This window comes from Bombina bombina, chromosome 5 (genome assembly GCF_027579735.1).
Source record: "Bombina bombina isolate aBomBom1 chromosome 5, aBomBom1.pri, whole genome shotgun sequence".
NCBI lineage: Eukaryota > Metazoa > Chordata > Amphibia > Anura > Bombinatoridae > Bombina > Bombina bombina.
This window is the reverse complement of record NC_069503.1, coordinates 414,234,438-414,252,155: the sequence shown is the minus strand read 5'-3', so window position 1 is coordinate 414,252,155 and position 17,718 is coordinate 414,234,438. Positions and strand designations below refer to the sequence as shown.

Sequence of the window (17,718 nt, the reverse complement as noted above, 5' to 3'; positions counted from 1 at the left end):
CAGTATCATTAAATTATATTTTTATATAACAGGATTGCAGTTATGTAAAACTATAATTTTAATAATATGATCTTTAAAAACAAATAATAAAACACAACAAGCAATATTAACTACATTTTAGTTTATTTGCAAAAATGGAAGTAATATGTATTCTAAATAACAATGCATCATTTTAAACATTAAATATTTATGTGTAGAGCCTTAGGGGCCTATCTATCAAGCTCCAAATGGAGCTTGATGCCCCATGTTTCTAGCGAGCCTGCAGGCTTGCCAGAAACAGCAGTTATGAAGCATCGGTCACAAAGACCGCTGCTCCATAACCTGTCCGCCTGCTCTGAGCAGGCGGACAGACATTGCGGGAAATCAACCCGATCAAGTACGATCGGGTTGATTGAAACCCCCCTGCTGGCAGCCCATTGGCCACGAGTCTGCAGGGGGGGGGCATTGCACCAGCAACTCTTGTGAGCTGCTGGTGCAATGCTGAATACGGCGAGTGTATTGCTCACTGTATATAGCGAGGTCTGGCGGACGGGGCCTTAGCTTCAACAGTTAGGGTGCGATTTACCATCGGTCTGTCCGACTCAGCAGATCATGTCTGACAGACATCAATGAATGCCGACAGCATAGGCTGTTCTTGTGAACTGCTTGTGTAATGGGTTAATGTTTTTTTAAGGGCACTGTATTTAGGATTGTGACATGTACATTCAGTTGCTCTTGTCAATCAAAACACCTTTGCTGCTAGCTAGACACTTATTATTATTAACTCCCTATAGACTGACTGCACATGAACAAGTTAAAATATTATTTTCTATATGGCAGCCAAAATTATAAAGTCTTTTAAGGTAGTTAACATAAATAGAGTTAGCCTTTCACTTATGGCATGCTTTAAGTTGATTGGTTTAAATTGTGTATATAAGCTTTGAATTTGTATTAAGCTATTGTTATCGGTTACCTTCATATCTCAAGGTATGTATTAATCTTGTTGTGATTAATAAATGATTTATGTCAACTAATATTTGATAGATATGAGTATTAATTTAATCTGTTTGATAAGACAGATTGAATATTTGTCTATATTTAGGGTTTTTTGTCTAAACAAGGCATATAATAGTCATATTAAAGAATAATTCTTACAGCATCTCTTTTTCTATCCTCTTGAGAGAATCATACATTTGTTGCTAAACACTCATTTAGTGACATCCCTTAGATTGAGGAATAAGACACTTTGAGGGCTCTGCTTTCTGGAGTTCAACCCTTGGATCACAGTGCATTCTTAAGCTAGACTTTGAACGCTGTGTGTCTGCTGCTGCTAAGTAAGTAATTTTTTCTTTTTTATCAAATAGAGTTAAATTATGGCTGTGCACACCATACATTTTGACTTAATTGACATAGATCAGAGATCCACCCCTGTTTTGTATAATCTCCCTCATGTGCTTCAGGATTGTGTAATTGCTAGCATAAACAAAAAACGGTGGTCCCTTTAAAAGGCAAAATGCTTCAGAGCCTGCTTTGCATGAATGGTTGCATTCTTTAAATGATATTGTAGATATCAAAGACAAAATAATTAAAAAAGGTAAAATGTTGCAGGGTCTGTTAGATACCTTGTTGAAATCCTTGTGTTTAAATGAGCAAATTACATATTAATTATAATCTGCAGGCATCTCTTTTAGATTCATTGAATATACAGTTAGAAGACAGTAAGAAAAAAAGTATGTTATCAGCACATACAGAAAATACTAATATTTTGCTTGAGGAAGTGGTTGAATCTTTGCAACATGAGGAAAAACCTCTGCAAATGTTAAATTCTCTAAAAGGAAAATATGTCAGTGGTATTTTTATATATTGTACTAAACCAAATGGTTTTATTTAAATTGGCACTTTAAATACTGACCTCCCCCATAGTTTACTACAAAATGAGAATGTGTTTTAAGACCATTTTGATGCATGTGTTACACCATCTGATCCTCCCCTGTATAAAAACACTTATCCAGACTTTCCAAGCTCTGAGAATATTTCAGTATTTCCTTTGACACGCCTACCTCCTTTGAGGTAATCTCAGCTGAAAAGTTAAAATCTCTTATGGCTCATTATGATACAATAGCTAAAGGATTTGATGATATGGAGATTTCTTTGCATAATGCAAAAGGAACTTTGGGTCAGGAAATTAATGTTAAATCAGACTTAGGCCTCTATTTATCAAGCTGTCAATCACAAATACGCTGGAATTCCACAGCGTATTTGTGGCGAGTCTGAGTCGCCTTAGTTATCAAAGGCTACAGACTGGCAAAAGTAGAATTTTGTGACGTAACATACGATCCGCCGGACTCAGTCCAACACAGATCGATGGTTACGTCACTCCAGATGTTCCGAACGCAAGTTCGGCACAATCTGACTACTTTTGGAAGTTATCAAGATCCTACCAGGTACGCTCGCCACTTTTCCGGCCCAGCGTACCTGGTTTTCAATCTGCCGCCCTGGAGGCGGGGGATGCCATAGGAATCAATGGGAGTCTGACAGCAGCAAAAGCTTTTGTTTGCTGCTGCCCGATATCTCATTGATTCCTAAGGTAAATGTCTACACCTAACACCCTAACATGTAAATGTCTACACCTAACCTAAACACCCCTAAGGTAAATGTCTACACCTAAACACCCCTAATCTGCCCCCCCTACACTGCCGCCACCTACTTTAAACTTATTAACCCCTAAACCGCCACTCCCGGAGCCCACCGCCACTCTAATAAACTTATTAACCCATAAACCGCCGCTCCCAGACCCCGCCGCCACCTACATTATATTTATTAACCCCTTATCTGCCCCCCCTACACCGCCATCACTATTTTAATTTTATTAACCCCTAAACCTAAGTCTAACCCTAACCCTAACACCCCCCTAACTTAAATATTATTTAAATTAATCTAAATAAATTTACTATTATTAACTAGATTATTCCTATTTAAAAATACTTACCTATAAAATAAACCCTAAGATAGCTACAATATAATTAATAATTACATTGTAGCTATTTTAGTTTTTTTTTTTAATTTTACAGGCAACTTTTTATTTATTTTAACTAGGTACAATAGTTAATAACTATTTATTAACTATTTAATAACTACCTAGTTAAAATAAATTCAAAAGTACCTGTAAAATAAATCCTAACCTAAGTTACAATTACACCTAACACTACAATTAAATAAATTAAATTAATTAACTACAATTACATACAATTAAATACAATTAAATAAAATTAACTAAAGTACAAAAAAACCCCACTAAATTACAGAAAATAAAAAAAATAATTACAAGAATTTTAAACTAATTACACCTAATCTATGCCCCCTAATAAAATAAAAAAGCCCCCCAAAATAATAAAATTCCCTACCCTATACTAAATTACAAATAGCCCTTAAAAGGGCCTTTTGTTGGGCATTGCCCCAAAGTAATCAGCTCTTTTACCTGTAAAAAAATAAATACAACCCCCAACATTAAAACCCACCACCCACACACCCAACCCTACTCTAAAACCCACCAAAAAACCCCTTTAAAAAACTAACACTAACCCCCTGAAGATCACCCTACCTTAAGCCATCTTCACCCAGCCGGGCACAAGTGGACTTCCAGAGGGGCAGAAGTCTTCATCCGATCCGGGCAGAAGAGGACCTCCAGATGGGCAAAAGGCTTCATCCAGGCGGCATCTTCTATCTTCATCCATCTGGAGCAGAGCGGGTCCATATTCAATCCATCCGACGTGGAGCATCCTCTTCCATCGACGTCCTAACGAAGAATGAAGGTTCCTTTAAATGACGTCATCCAAGATGGAGTCCCTTGAATTCCGATTGGCTGATAGGATTCTATCAGCCAATCGGAATTAAGGTAGGAAAAATCCTATTGGCTGATGCAATCAGCCAATATGATTGAGCTCAAATTCTATTGGCTGTTCCAATGAAAGAAAAATAGTTTTTTTTCAGGTACAGTATATAATGCTTGTGAATCCTCAGTCTGTTCAAGATTCTGCCTTCAACTGTGACAGGATTTGAACAACTATACTGTGAATGACACTGCTATAAAAGGATCAAAATAACCAGTCTTGGGCACAGTTTGTTATGATACCTGTTATATTTATCCTTATAGCTTTCATATAAATTGTTAATTTGTCTAAGAAAATACATATATATTTAATGTTAGTTGTTAATATATTTTCTTGGACCATAAGGTTGCCTGAAATATTTAAGACATATTATATTTTTTATTATATTATCCACTCATAGTTTATTCCAACAATTTAATGTTTTCTTTAAAAGCATGTGCATGTTGTTTTTTGACTGTAATGCTTATCTGTTTTTGCTATTCTAATATATTTGTTTCCCAAATAATTCATAATAATGTAAGGAGTATACCACAGGATGATAATTCTACAAAAATTTTTGATTATCAGCCTATGGCCTAGATTTAGAGTTTTGTCGGTAACGACCCGCGTAGCTAACGCCGGCTTTTTTCTGGCCGCACCATAAAAATAACTCTGGTATTGAGAGTCCACAGAAAGGCTGCGTTAGGCTCCAAAAAAGGAGCGTAGAGCATATTTAACGCAGCTTCAACTCTCGATACCAGAGTTGCTTACGCAAGCGGCCAGCCTCAAAAACGTGCTCGTGCATGATTCCCCCATAGGAAACAATGGGGCTGTTTGAGCTGAAAAAAAACCTAACACCTGCAAAAAAGCCGCGTTCAGCTCCTAACACAGCCCCATTGTTTGCTATGGGGAAACACTTCCTACATCTGCACCTAACACTCTAACATGAACCCCGAGTCTAAACACCCCTAACCTTACACTTATTAACCCCTAATCTGCCGCCCCCGCTATCGCTGACACCTGCATATTATTTTTAACCCCTAATCTGCCGCTCCGTAAACCGCCGCTACTTACATTATCCTTATGTACCCCTAATCTGCTGCCCCTAACACCGCCGACCCCTATATTATATTTATTAACCCCTAATCTGCTCCCCACAACGTCGCCTCCACCTACCTACACTTATTAACCCCTAATCTGCCGAGCGGACCGCACCGATATTATAATAAAGTTATTAACCCCTAATCCGCCTCACTAATCCTATAATAAATAGTATTAACCCCTAATCTGCCCTCCCTAACATCGCCAACACCTAACTTCAATTATTAACCCCTAATCTGCCGACCGGAGCTCACCGCTATTCTAATAAATGTATTAACCCCTAAAGCTAAGTCTAACCCTAACACTAACACCCCCCTAAATTAAATATAATTTAAATCTAACGAAATTAATTAACTCTTATTAAATAAATTATTCCTATTTAAAGCTAAATACTTACCTATAAAATAAACCCTAATATAGCTACAATATAAATTATAATTACATTGTAGCTATTTTAGGATTAATATTTATTTTACAGGCAACTTTGTAATTATTTTAACCAGGTACAATAGCTATTAAATAGTTAAGAACTATTTAATAGTTACCTAGTTAAAATAATAACAAAATTACCTGTAAAATAAATCCTAACCTAAGTTACAATTAAACCTAACACTATACTATCATTAAATTAATTAAATAAACTACCTACAATTACCTACAATTAAACCTAACACTACACTATCAATACATTAATTAAATACAATACCTGATCGGAACAGCCAATAGAATTGGCTGATCGGAACAGCCAATAGAATGCAAGGTCAATCTGATTGGCTGATCGAATCAGCCAATCGGATTGAACTTGATTCTGATTGGCTGATTCCATCAGCCAATCAGAATATTCCTACCTTAATTCCGATTGGCTGAAATAATCCTATCAGCCAATCGGAATTCGAGGGACGCCATCTTGGATGACGTCCCTTAAAGGAACCGTCATTCGGCTAGTAGGCGTCGGGAGAAGAGGATGTTCCGCGTCGGAGGTCTGCAAGATGGATCCGGAAGAAAGAAGATTGAAGATGCCGTTGATAGAAGACTTCATCCGGATCATGGACCTCTTCAGCTCCCGCTTGGATGAAGACTTCATCCGGATCATGGACCTCTTCAGCTCCCGCTTGGATGAAGATTTCAGCCGGATCATGGACCTCTTCAGCCCCCCGCTTGGGCTTGGATCAGGACATCGGAGGAACTCTTCAGGACGGATCGGTGAACCTGGTAGGGTGAAGACAAGGTAAGAAGATCTTCAGGGGCTTAGTGTTAGGTTTATTTAAGGGGGTTTGGGTTAGATTAGGGGTATGTGGGTGGTGGGTTGTAATGTTTGGGGGGGTATTGTATGTTTTTTTTACAGGCAAAAGAGCTGAACTTCTTGGGGCATGCCCCGCAAAGGGCCCTGTTCAGGGCTGGTAAGGTAAAAGAGCTTTGAAATGTAGTAATTTAGAATATGGTAGGGCATTTTGTTATTTTGGGGGTCTTTGTTATTTTATTAGGGGGCTTAGAGTAGGTGTAATTAGTTTAAAATTGTTGTAATATTTTTCTTATGTTTGTAAATATTTTTTTATTTTTTGTAACTTAGTTCTTTTTTATTTTTTGTACTTTAGTTAGTTTATTTCATTGTAGTTATTTGTAGGTATTGTATTTAATTTATTTATTGATAGTGTAGTGGTAGGTTTAATTGTAGATAATTATAGGTATTTTATTTAATTAATTTATTGATAGTGTAGTGTTAGGTTTAATTGTAACTTAGGTTAGGATTTATTTTACAGGTAAATTTGTAATTATTTTAACTATTTTAGCTATTAAATAGTTCTTAACTATTTAATAACTATTGTACCTGGTTAAAATAATTACAAAGTTGCCTGTAAAATAAATATTAATCCTAAAATAGCTACAATGTAATTATAATTTATATTGTAGCTATATTAGGATTTATTTTACAGGTAAGTATTTAGCTTTAAATAGGAATAATTTATTTAATAAGAGTTAATTAATTTTGTTAGATTAAAATTATATTTAAATTAGGGGCGTGTTAGTGTTAGGGTTAGACTTAGCTTTAGGGGTTAATACATTTATTAGAATAGCGGTGAGCTCCGGTCGGCAGATTAGGGGTTAATAATTGAAGTTAGGTGTTGGCGATGTTAGGGAGGGCAGATAAGGGGTTAATACTATTTATTATAGGGTTAGTGAGGCGGATTAGGGGTTAATAACTTTATTATAGTAGCAGTGCGGTCCGCTCGGCAGATTAGGGGTTAATAAGTGTAGGCAGGTGGAGGCGACGTTGTGGGGGGCAGATTAGGGGTTAATAAATATAATATAGGGGTGGGCGGTGTTAGGGGCAGCAGATTAGGGGTACATAGCTATAATGTAGGTGGCGGCGCTTTGCGGTCGGCAGATTAGGGGTTAATTATTGTAGGTAGCTGGCGGCGACGTTGTGGGGGGCAGATTAGGGGTTAATAAATATAATATAGGGGTCGGCGGTGTTAGGCGCAGCAGATTAGGGGTACATAAGAATAACATAGGTGGCGGTCGGCAGATTAGGGGTTAAAAAAATTTAATTGAGTGGCGGCGATGTGGGGGGGCCTCAGTTTAGGGGTACATAGGTAGTTTATGGGTGTTAGTGTACTTTAGAGTACAGTAGTTAAGAGCTTTATGAACCGGCGTTAGCCCAGAAAGCTCTTAACTACTGACTTTTTTCCTGCGGCTGGAGTTTTGTCGTTAGAGTTCTAACGCTCACTTCAGCCACGACTCTAAATACCGGCGTTAGAAAGATCCCATTGAAAAGATAGGATACGCAATTGACGTAAGGGGATCTGCGGTATGGAAAAGTCGCGGCTGAAAAGTGAGCGTTAGACCCTATTTTGAGTGACTCCAAATACCGGAGTTAGCCTAAAACCAGCGTTAGGAGCCTCTTTTCTGATTATTCCTATCCCAGCAAAAATTAGCTCTGCTTCTTAGCAAAGGGATCAAACTAAAAAAGGATCAAATACATAAGGATATTTGAGTTATTTCAGGAGTTATTCAGGGTTATTCAGGCTTATTCAGTAGTAAATAATACTTATATTTTTCTTATTGTTAAAGTGTTGCATAGTTTAAAATGTCTCAGATACAGTGCAATGGGTGTTTTGCACTTTTTAATCGTTCTACTTTTTGGAGATTTAGGGGCTGTCCTGTTTGTAAGCTGTTTTCCCTGTTAAGGGAGGAAATAGCTAAACTTCAAGCTAAGGTAAGTAACATACCTGTTACCTCTACAAAGCTGCCTCAGAAAGAAGCCCCTCTACCCCAGAGATCAGCAAGGAGAGGCAGATGGATCACTGTAGGCTCTGGAAGAATTAGAACAGTAGACCAGAAGCATTGCCCACAACCTCTGCCATTGCAAAACTCCTATGCTGCTCTTGCCGAATACACTTGTGATGAGGAGATTGCTGTTTCTGAGCCCTCTGAAGCTGTAACAGGTAATTTAAATCTATTGGCACCTGATTCTCCAGGTAACATAACGCAGGAAATAACTGCAGATGTGTTTTTGAGAAAAAGACTGTTAGTGGATGACTCTATTTTGAGGAATGTGTATTTAGGTGAAAGTGAAGGAGAAACAAGGGAGGTTAGATGTCTTCCAGGAGCTACTGCTCACAGGGATAAGAATCGTATTTTGAGAATTGTTAAGGCAGCAGGAAAGGGAAGTGAGTTAGATGTGATTGTTCATTTAGGAACAAATGATCTGGCTAGTAATCATGTTGCTGCTGTTCAGAAAGAGTTTTGTGACCTAGGTAATCATTTAGAGACTGTGGCATCAACTCTATCATTTTCTGCTATTTTACCTGTGTATGACCAGGAAGCAGGAAAGATGGAGCGGATAACAACATTTAATTCTTGGTTAGATAAGTGGTGCAGGGAACGAGGATTTGGTTTTATTGGCCATTATAGCTCTGTTTGGAAAGATACTAGGTTATTTAGGAGAGATGGCTTGCATTTGGATGCTAAAGGAACAGAGTATCTGGGAGAGGAGTTCAAATACTTTATTAGAAATCATTTAAACTAATAAAGGGGGGTAGCATTAATATATCCACCTGCCCCCCACAGCATGCCAAAACTGTTAGTCCAAGTAACAATTCTAGAAATTCTAGTAGAAAAATTCTTCGTGCCATGAGCACAAATGCTTGCAGCTTAGGAAATAAATTACCTGAACTCATTTCAATAATGACTAGGGACAACTTGGATTTAGTAGCTATAACAGAAACATGGTACAATGATTTGCATGACTGGGACATAGTCATACCTGGATACAGGTTATTTAAAAAGAACAGAGTAGGAAAGAAAGGTGGAGGAGTTGCTTTGTATGTAAATGAAAATATAAAGGTTACTGAAATTGTAAGAACAAATGGTGAGGTGGAAAGTATTTGGGTGACTTTGGAAATTGGAGATAAAAATGTTTTTAGAATAGGGGTTGTATATAGGCCTCCATTGCAGGATGAAAAACTGGACAATCTGTTATTAGATGAAATAACCAAAATGACCATGAAGGGTAAGGTTATAGTACTGGGGGACTTTAATTTGCCAGATATAGACTGGAAGATTCCTTCTGCTAGATCGGCTAGAAGCAGGTATATTCTTGAATCTTTGCTAGCGGAATCACTTGAACAATTAGTCAAGGAACCAACTCGTAAGGAAGCTATATTAGATCTAATACTTACAAACAGTGATACAGTTTCAGATGTGTCTGTAGATGAGAACTTAGGATCCAGTGATCATCAATCTGTTTGGTTTAGTATTCATGTTCAGGAACTGTTCACCCAGACTAAAACAAAAGTTTTAGACTTTAGGACGGCAGATTTTTCATTAATGGGAGAATACCTAAAAAACTATTTAAAGGGGAAAACTCTTATTACAGGGGTTCAAGAACAGTGGGAATTTGTGAAAGGTGCCATTTTAGATGCAACCGCACACTGTATTAGACATGTCTGTAAAAGTAAAAGAAAGCGGAAACCAATTTGGTTTTCCAAAGAAGTAGCACATGCTGTAAAGACAAAAAAGATAGCTTATAAAAATTACAGACACACACAAGCAGATGATGATATGAAAATATGGAGACTCCAACAAAAAAAGACTAAGCAGTTAATTAGGAAGGTTAAAACTCATGCAGAAGAGAAGATAGCACAGTCAGTAAAACATGGGGACAACACATTCTTTAGATATATCAGTGAAAGAAGAAAAAATAAGGTAGGAATAGTAAAATTGAAATCAGTTGATGGTAGAATAATAGAAGGAGATAAGCAGATTGCAGACTGTCTCAATGATTACTTCTGTTCTGTTTTTACTAAAGATTGTGAAGATACAATGTCTACATTAAGGGATGCTACGCAAAATAGAAACAAGCTTAACAGTAATCTTTTTACAGAGGATGAGGTTTTGTTAGCATTATCAAAAATAAATGTTACAAAGGCAGTAGGTCCTGATAATATTCATCCAAGGGTTTTAAAAGAACTTCGATCAGTGCTAACTGTCCCATTAACTGATCTGTTTAATCAGTCACTATTAACAGGAGCTGTCCCAGATGATTGGAAAATAGCAAATGTAATACCTCTTCATAAAAAGGGCAGTAGAGAAGAATCTGGCAACTACAGGCCAGTTAGTTTAACTTCAGTAGTAGGGAAATTAATGGAAAGCCTCTTAAAAGAAAGAATTATGACTTACATAAAGACAAACAATTTAGAGGACCAAAATCAGCATGGTTTTACTTCAGGGAGATCATGTCAGACTAATCTAATTGACTTCTTTGATTATGTAACAAAAGTATTAGACAAGGGAGGAGCAGTTGATGTAGCATATCTAGATTTCAGCAAAGCATTTGACACCGTCCCACACAATAAACTTATTCACAAACTATATCTCCTTGGTCTAGATTCAAAAATTGTGAGCTGGGTGGAATGCTGGCTTAAGGACAGAAAACAAAGTGTCTTAGTAAATGGAGTTCATTCAGCAGAGGGGGCTGTTACTAGTGGTGTTCCTCAGGGGTCAGTTCTGGGGCCTGTTTTGTTTAACATATTTATCTGCGATATCAGCAAAGGGCTACAGGGGAAAGTATGTCTCTTTGCAGATAATACAAAAATTTGCAACAGAGTGGATGTTCCAGGGGGGGTAGACAAAATGAGAAGTGATATACAACAATTGGAGGATTGGACAAACGACTGGGATCTAAAGTTTAACACAGCAAAGTGTAAAATAATGCATTTAGGGAAGAAAAATCCAAATGTTAATTACAGACTCAATGACACTTTACTGACTGTTACAGACGAGGAACAGGACTTGGTAATTATTATTTCAGATGATTTAAAACTTAGTAAACAATGTAGTAATGCAGCGAGTAAGGCTAGCAGAATGCCTGGATGTATTCGTAGAGGTATTTGCAGCAGAAATAGTAAGGTTCTTATGCCACTTTATAGATCATTAGTTAGGCCTCATCTTGAGTATTGTGTGCAGTTCTGGAGGCCATATCTTCAGAAGGATATTAACAAACTTGAATCTGTGCAAAGGAGGGCTACCAAAATGGTACATGGTCTAAAAAATAAAACTTACCAGGAAAGGCTCAATGACCTAAATATGTATAGCTTAGAGGAGAGAAGGGAAAGAGGTGATATGATAGCAAATTTCAAGTACATTAAAGGGTTTAGTAAAACTGAGGCTGTGGGTATTTTACATAAAATGGAAAATTCAAGAACAAGGGGTCATGAGCTCAAGCTAAAGGGTAGTAGATTCAGGAGTAATTTGAGGAAGCACTTCTTTAAAGAAAGAGTGATTGATTTATGGAATAAACTTCCTCAAGAGGTAGTAGCAACAAACACTGTGGGGGACTTTAAAAATGCATGGGACAAGCATAGGGCTATCCTACGAACTATATAAGTTTATACTGTTAGGTAAGGTCGGGCAGACTTGCTGGGCCTATGGCTCTTATCTGCCGTCAATATCTATGTTTCTATGTTTCTATGTTACATCTAATGTTTAACAGGATGCAAATATATCTTGGTGGGAATTTGTATTTGGATATATTTTTTAATATTATGTTAAACCCTGTTATTGTTTTAGCTATTTTTCAAATTCTTATGTGCATTTTAATATGTGGTTCTGTTTGTTATCAAAAGCATTTAAACAAAAAAATAGTTAGAATACTTACATCTCTGGAACATAATTCACAACAAAAACGTTATGTACCTTTGTATTCTGCTTATTCAGTTTCGCTTGATACAACTAGGCTTCCTAATCCAATTTGACTGACATATAAAATAATTTGATTTCAATATTGTATACTTATGCTTTCTTTAAATTTTTTAGGATACTCCTATCCCTCTATTCTTGGTGTCTGGATGGAATTCTTTTGATTTGCACTTGGGATCTTCTGAATTGGCCTGCCTGACTACTACTGGACATGCTAAGGCCTTGTGACAAGTTTACCTATGGTTGCTGCAATCGTTACCTGCAACTAACTGTGTCATCTACTTGTTTCACCCTATAGTTATTCCTTGGCCTTTTCAGTGGTTATATACACTATTGTTACTGTTTGTAAACACTGTGAAGAATACACATGTTGTATTTCTTGATGGAACTGCTCCTACAGACTTTATTGCTTTCATTTCTGCAACACATTTCTCTTACTACTAATGTAGTTGTGAACTGGACGTTCTCTGCAATGACGCTGCTATTAATTTGATTCCTTCAATCAAGACTTGGACATCTTTGCTTATGAACTATGTAATTGTTGGAATATTCTTTATTGTAGTGTATGACGTCAAATCCACTGTCTTTTGTTTGAAATATGTCTGGTATATGTCTGGTAGTTTCTTCTGTGTTGGCCCTTAGTGTTTTATCATTGGGATTGTGTCTTTTACAAAAAGAAAAGAAAGTGGGGGAATGTGGAGTTATAAAATATAGAATATGGAATGAAGAGTTAGAAATATAATTAACATACGGCTAGATTACGAGTTTGGTGTTATGATTGAAAAAGCAGCGTTATGGCCCATAATGCTGCTTTTTCCCTAATGCTGCTATTACAAGTCTTGTAGTATAGGTGTACCGCACAGCTTTTAGCCTGTCACGCAACGTCAGTACCGCACTTTAAAAAAGTCCTTTTTCAAAGGGACTCCCATAGCGCCGATATAACTAGTTTGCCTGGGAGGCCAAAAAGTGAGTGGTACCCCCTATACTAACAAGATTCGTACCGCCATCTAAAGTCAGTAGTTATGAGTTTTACGTTACAAATCTGTAGCATAAAACTCATAACTAAAGTGTTAAAAAGTACACTAACACCCATAAACTACCTATTAACCCCTAAACCGAGGCCCTACCACATTGCAAACACTATAATAAATTTATTAACCCCTAATCTGCCACTCCGGACATTGCTGCCACTATTAAAATGTATTAACCCCTATTCTGTTGCTCCCCGACATCCTCGCCACTATAATAAACCTATTAACCCTTAAACCGCCACCCTCCCACATCGAAAACACTATTTAAATATTATTAACCCCTAATCTGCCGTCTGCCCACACCGCTGCTATAATAAACCTATTAACCCCTAAACCGCAAGCCCCCCACAACAAAATATACTTAAATAAACTATTAACCCCTAAACCTAACGACCCCCTAACTTTATATTAAAATTACAATTTCCCTATCTTAAATTAAATTAAAACTTACCTGTCAAATTAAATAAATTAATTTTAAACTAACAATTAAACTAAGATAATTATTAAACTACAATTAAACTAACTACCAATTAAATTAAACTAAACTACACATTAAAAAAATCCTAACACTACTCTAAAAATTATAAAAAAGGATCTAATTACAAAAAATAACTAAATTACAAAAAGCAAACAAACACTAAATTACAAAAAAAAAAGAAACAAATTATCAAAAATAAAAAAGAATTACATCTAAACTAATAGCCCTATCAAAATAAAAAAGCCTTCCCAAATTAAAAAAACCCTTGTCTACAATAAGCTACCAATGGCCCTTACAAGGGCCTTTTGTGGGGCATTGCCCCAAAGAATTCAGCTCTTTTACCTGTAAAAAAATACAAACACCCCCCAATTTTTTTTAAATATAAATTGAAAATATATTTAGAAAATTTAAATTGAAAAAGACAAGGTTTACTGAAATGTGAAATTTGGTAATTTTGCAATACCTGTTTTAACTGGTTCTGGTACTATAACTGACTCCTATATTTGGAGTCTATGGTATGAATCCATCTAACGGTTTTTAAATTTAAAAATTCAATACTATTTAGAAATATGAGTCAGTTCATGTCTCTTTTAAATCCCTACTATAATTTGTTCTTACTACCTCTACAAACACATACTGGTATGTGGCAGATGCCCTCTGCAGGGCTTAGAAGCAGGAAATGGAGACTGGCACTTGGTAGATACTCTCTGTAGAGCTAGGATACAGTAACTGGATACATAAACTTAACAGACACCCTCTGCAGAGCTTGGGTGCAGGAGCTGGAGACTGACATTTGGCACAGGATAAAAGGTAGCAGTGACAGGCTGATGATGAAAGAATAGACAGGAGAAAAGCCAAAAGTCAGATACATGAGAGCATGTTGATCAGCATTGCTTCAAACCTGAGGAAGAGAAGAATTTCAAAAGCTTGTCTTGTACTATGTAATGTGTGTCCAATAAAAAACTATGCATAACTATTGTTATTTTAATTGTTTAACTACTGGACTAATATATATAAGTTGTGTGCATGTGTGTGTATGTATATGTGTATATATATATATCTATATATCTATCTATCTATCTATCTATCTATCTATCTATATATATATATATATATATATATATATATTATACTTGTGCATCATTGGCTAAGCACAACATCAGCTAAGCACTCAAGAAATGTCCTACATGAAATCTTACTGTGTGTCCCCCTAGAAGTCTATTATGTGAGGGAATTAGTGCACCTGTGCTATTTGACATGCAGATGTCAATGCACCCTAGACTTGGACTTGTAATATGAATGCAAAAACACAAGCACTATAGATTGAGCTTGAGCGATGATGATGCACAATAGTGATATTATTTTTTAGCTCCAGTTGTATTCTTGACTGAAATGTTTTGTAAGAGAAAATGTATACTCCTAGGGGCTGATGTATTAAATGGCGGGCGGACATGTTTCGCTGTACTAATCATGTCCTCCCGACATCGCCAATTGACGACAGCATTTAACATTGCACAAGCAATGCCGCCCCCTGCATATGCCGGTAGCAGGGAGTGTCAATCATCACGATCGAATCATATTGGGATGATTGAAGTCTGCCACCTCAGAGGTGGCTGACAAGTTAAGGAGCAGCGGTCTTATGACCGCTGTCTCTTAACTTAAGTCTCTGATGAGCCAGAAACTACGGGGGTAGATTGCTGCATCCACTGCTTGGTAAATCTACCCCATAGTATACTCTCCCCAAAAGTACGGTTTCAATTTTATGAGACATATAAAAAGTCAAACTAACATTATTCTTCCACAGATAGTCACCCTATGGATTTCTGGTTAGTTGTCTAGCTGAAAACATTTTTAGAACATTCCATTAACATAAAAAAATGAGAAAAAGTTCTGTCAGAATATGAAAAAAAATCTTCTCTAATACATCTTATTATTTATTTAAAGGGACATTCAAGTCCAAAAAAACCTTTCATGATTCAAATAGGGCATGTAATTTTTTTTTTTTTTAAATCTTTATTTATACACCAACAGTGTAAATACAATATACAAACAATAATATTGGCTTTTCCATCACATCATTATACAATAAATGTTCATATTAATGCATAAAAATAAATATAAAACCCACAAGTCTCTATTTAACTCCAATAGGACAACAGCAAAAACCAAGGTAAAGAGGAAAAAAAAAAAAAAAAAAAAAAAAAAGGAAGGAAGCCCCTCTATTGGTGTTATACCTTTACTCTGTTGGTTTTTTTTATTTTTAGTTCTCTCCGACTCATTCCAAAAAACAAACAACAACGTACAAAAAAAAAAAAAAAGAAGAAAAAAAAAAAAAAAAAAAAAAGGAAAGTAAAGAATAAGGGGGGAGGAACCCCCTCTCATCCATCCCCCTTCCTCCACTCCCTCCAGGTACCTACCAGTTACCTAGTAAAACTATTTCTGAATTTTGAAATGGAAAAATTATTTTATTTCCGTGGTGGAAAATATCTTTAGAAAAGCTGCCCACTTATCAAAGAATTTCCTGATATCCTGTTCACTATCTATGTTTGTATCCCTTTGCTCAAGTATGCATTGTTTTTTCATACAGTTCTTAACTTCAGTGATACTTGGAAGAGCTCTGCTTTTCCATTTTTTCCATATTAAATATCTAGCAGCAAGAATAGAGGAAATTACTATTTTTTCATTGCTATACTTACCAAGGGTTGTATTTACACAGAATATTATCTGAAAAAATGATAGGGGCACAAAGGCTATTTTTAATACATTTTTTAACCAGTATTCTAGTTTGAACCAAAAGTTCCTTATTTTTGGGCATGCCCAAAACATGTGCATTAAATCTGCTGCATAGAAAGAACATTTAGGACATTCATTAAAACCCAGATTGCCACATCTGAGGCCTCTCCTAGGGGTAAAATAAGCTCTATGTAGAATCTTAACCTGTGACTCACGCCAAGTGGAAGAGAGTGTGGTTTGGGCAACCTTATTTATTGATATTTGAAGCGTCTTAGGCTCGACATTACTTTGAGGTATTAGTACATTCCAATCTGCTACCATTTTGGCTAAGATTGGAAGACCTTTGTTGGTGCCCAAAAGGTGATAACAGAAAGCAATTGACAGGCACCCATTTCTGGCTAAAACAAGCCAGTTCTCTAATTTACCCAATCCCCAGTTCCAGCCTCTTTCTTTGGTTAATTCCAGGACAAAGTGTCTTGCCTGTAAATAGGCAAAAAAATCTATATTAGATAAACTAAATTCTGTTTTTAGTTCCTGGAACGTTTTGATGCACCCCCTATCTCTATCCAGCAGCTGACAAGCTTTACTCAGACCGGCATTATGCCAACCCTTAAAAACAGGAGAATTTAGGCCTGCTACAAATTTAGGATTTCCCAAAAAGGGTAGATAATAAGAAGTTCTAACGTTAATTGAGAGTAGAGTGGCGATTTTATGCCATGCCTTAAGTGGATTGAAAATTGTTTTCATTTTCTTAATTTCTGACGGCATTTCCTTGGGTAACAGGTGTATTAATGCTGATGGGAGATATGGGGCGCAAACATTGGTTTCAAGCTCATTATTCAAGATGTAATTATTGACTAGGATCCAATCAATTACTATTCGAGCAAGAAAGCAAAGATTATAATGCCTTAAATCTGGCAAAGCCAGTCCCCCATACTCCTTTGGCACTGAAAGTTTAGCCAGGGAAATTTTAGACCTTTTCTCCTGCCAGAGAAACCGTGTAAGTGAGCTATTAACAAAGCGGATATCCTTTTCATACAGAATTAATGAAGTATTTTGGAGAACATATAGCAACTTAGGAAGGAGAACCATTTTAAATAATGCAATGCGTCCAGAGATAGAAATAGGCAGGTTTTGCCATATTTTAAGTTTTTCTTTAATATGGTTGAGTACCGGTGGGATATTAAGATTGTAAAGATCTGGAAATTTGGCCGGAATATGAATCCCCAGATATTTAAAAGAGTCCGTGACTTCTCGAAAAGGTATAATTGAAAGGGAGGTAGGGTTCTTCCTAAGCCAGAAAATTTCAGACTTTGACTTATTAACT

The 17,718-nt window shown here is 36.5% G+C and overlaps 1 long non-coding RNA gene across 2 annotated transcripts in view; it reads left to right on the top strand.

The window, feature by feature from the left end:
- LOC128659361 (uncharacterized) overlaps positions 1-12,929 on the top strand; it is a 165,011-nt gene extending 152,082 nt beyond the window's left edge. For both annotated transcript variants that reach the window (XR_008402344.1, XR_008402346.1), the window contains exon 3: positions 12,267-12,929. This is a non-coding gene — a long non-coding RNA (uncharacterized LOC128659361). The remainder of the gene's footprint in view (positions 1-12,266) is intronic.
- Positions 12,930-17,718: the final 4,789 nt, after the last annotated feature.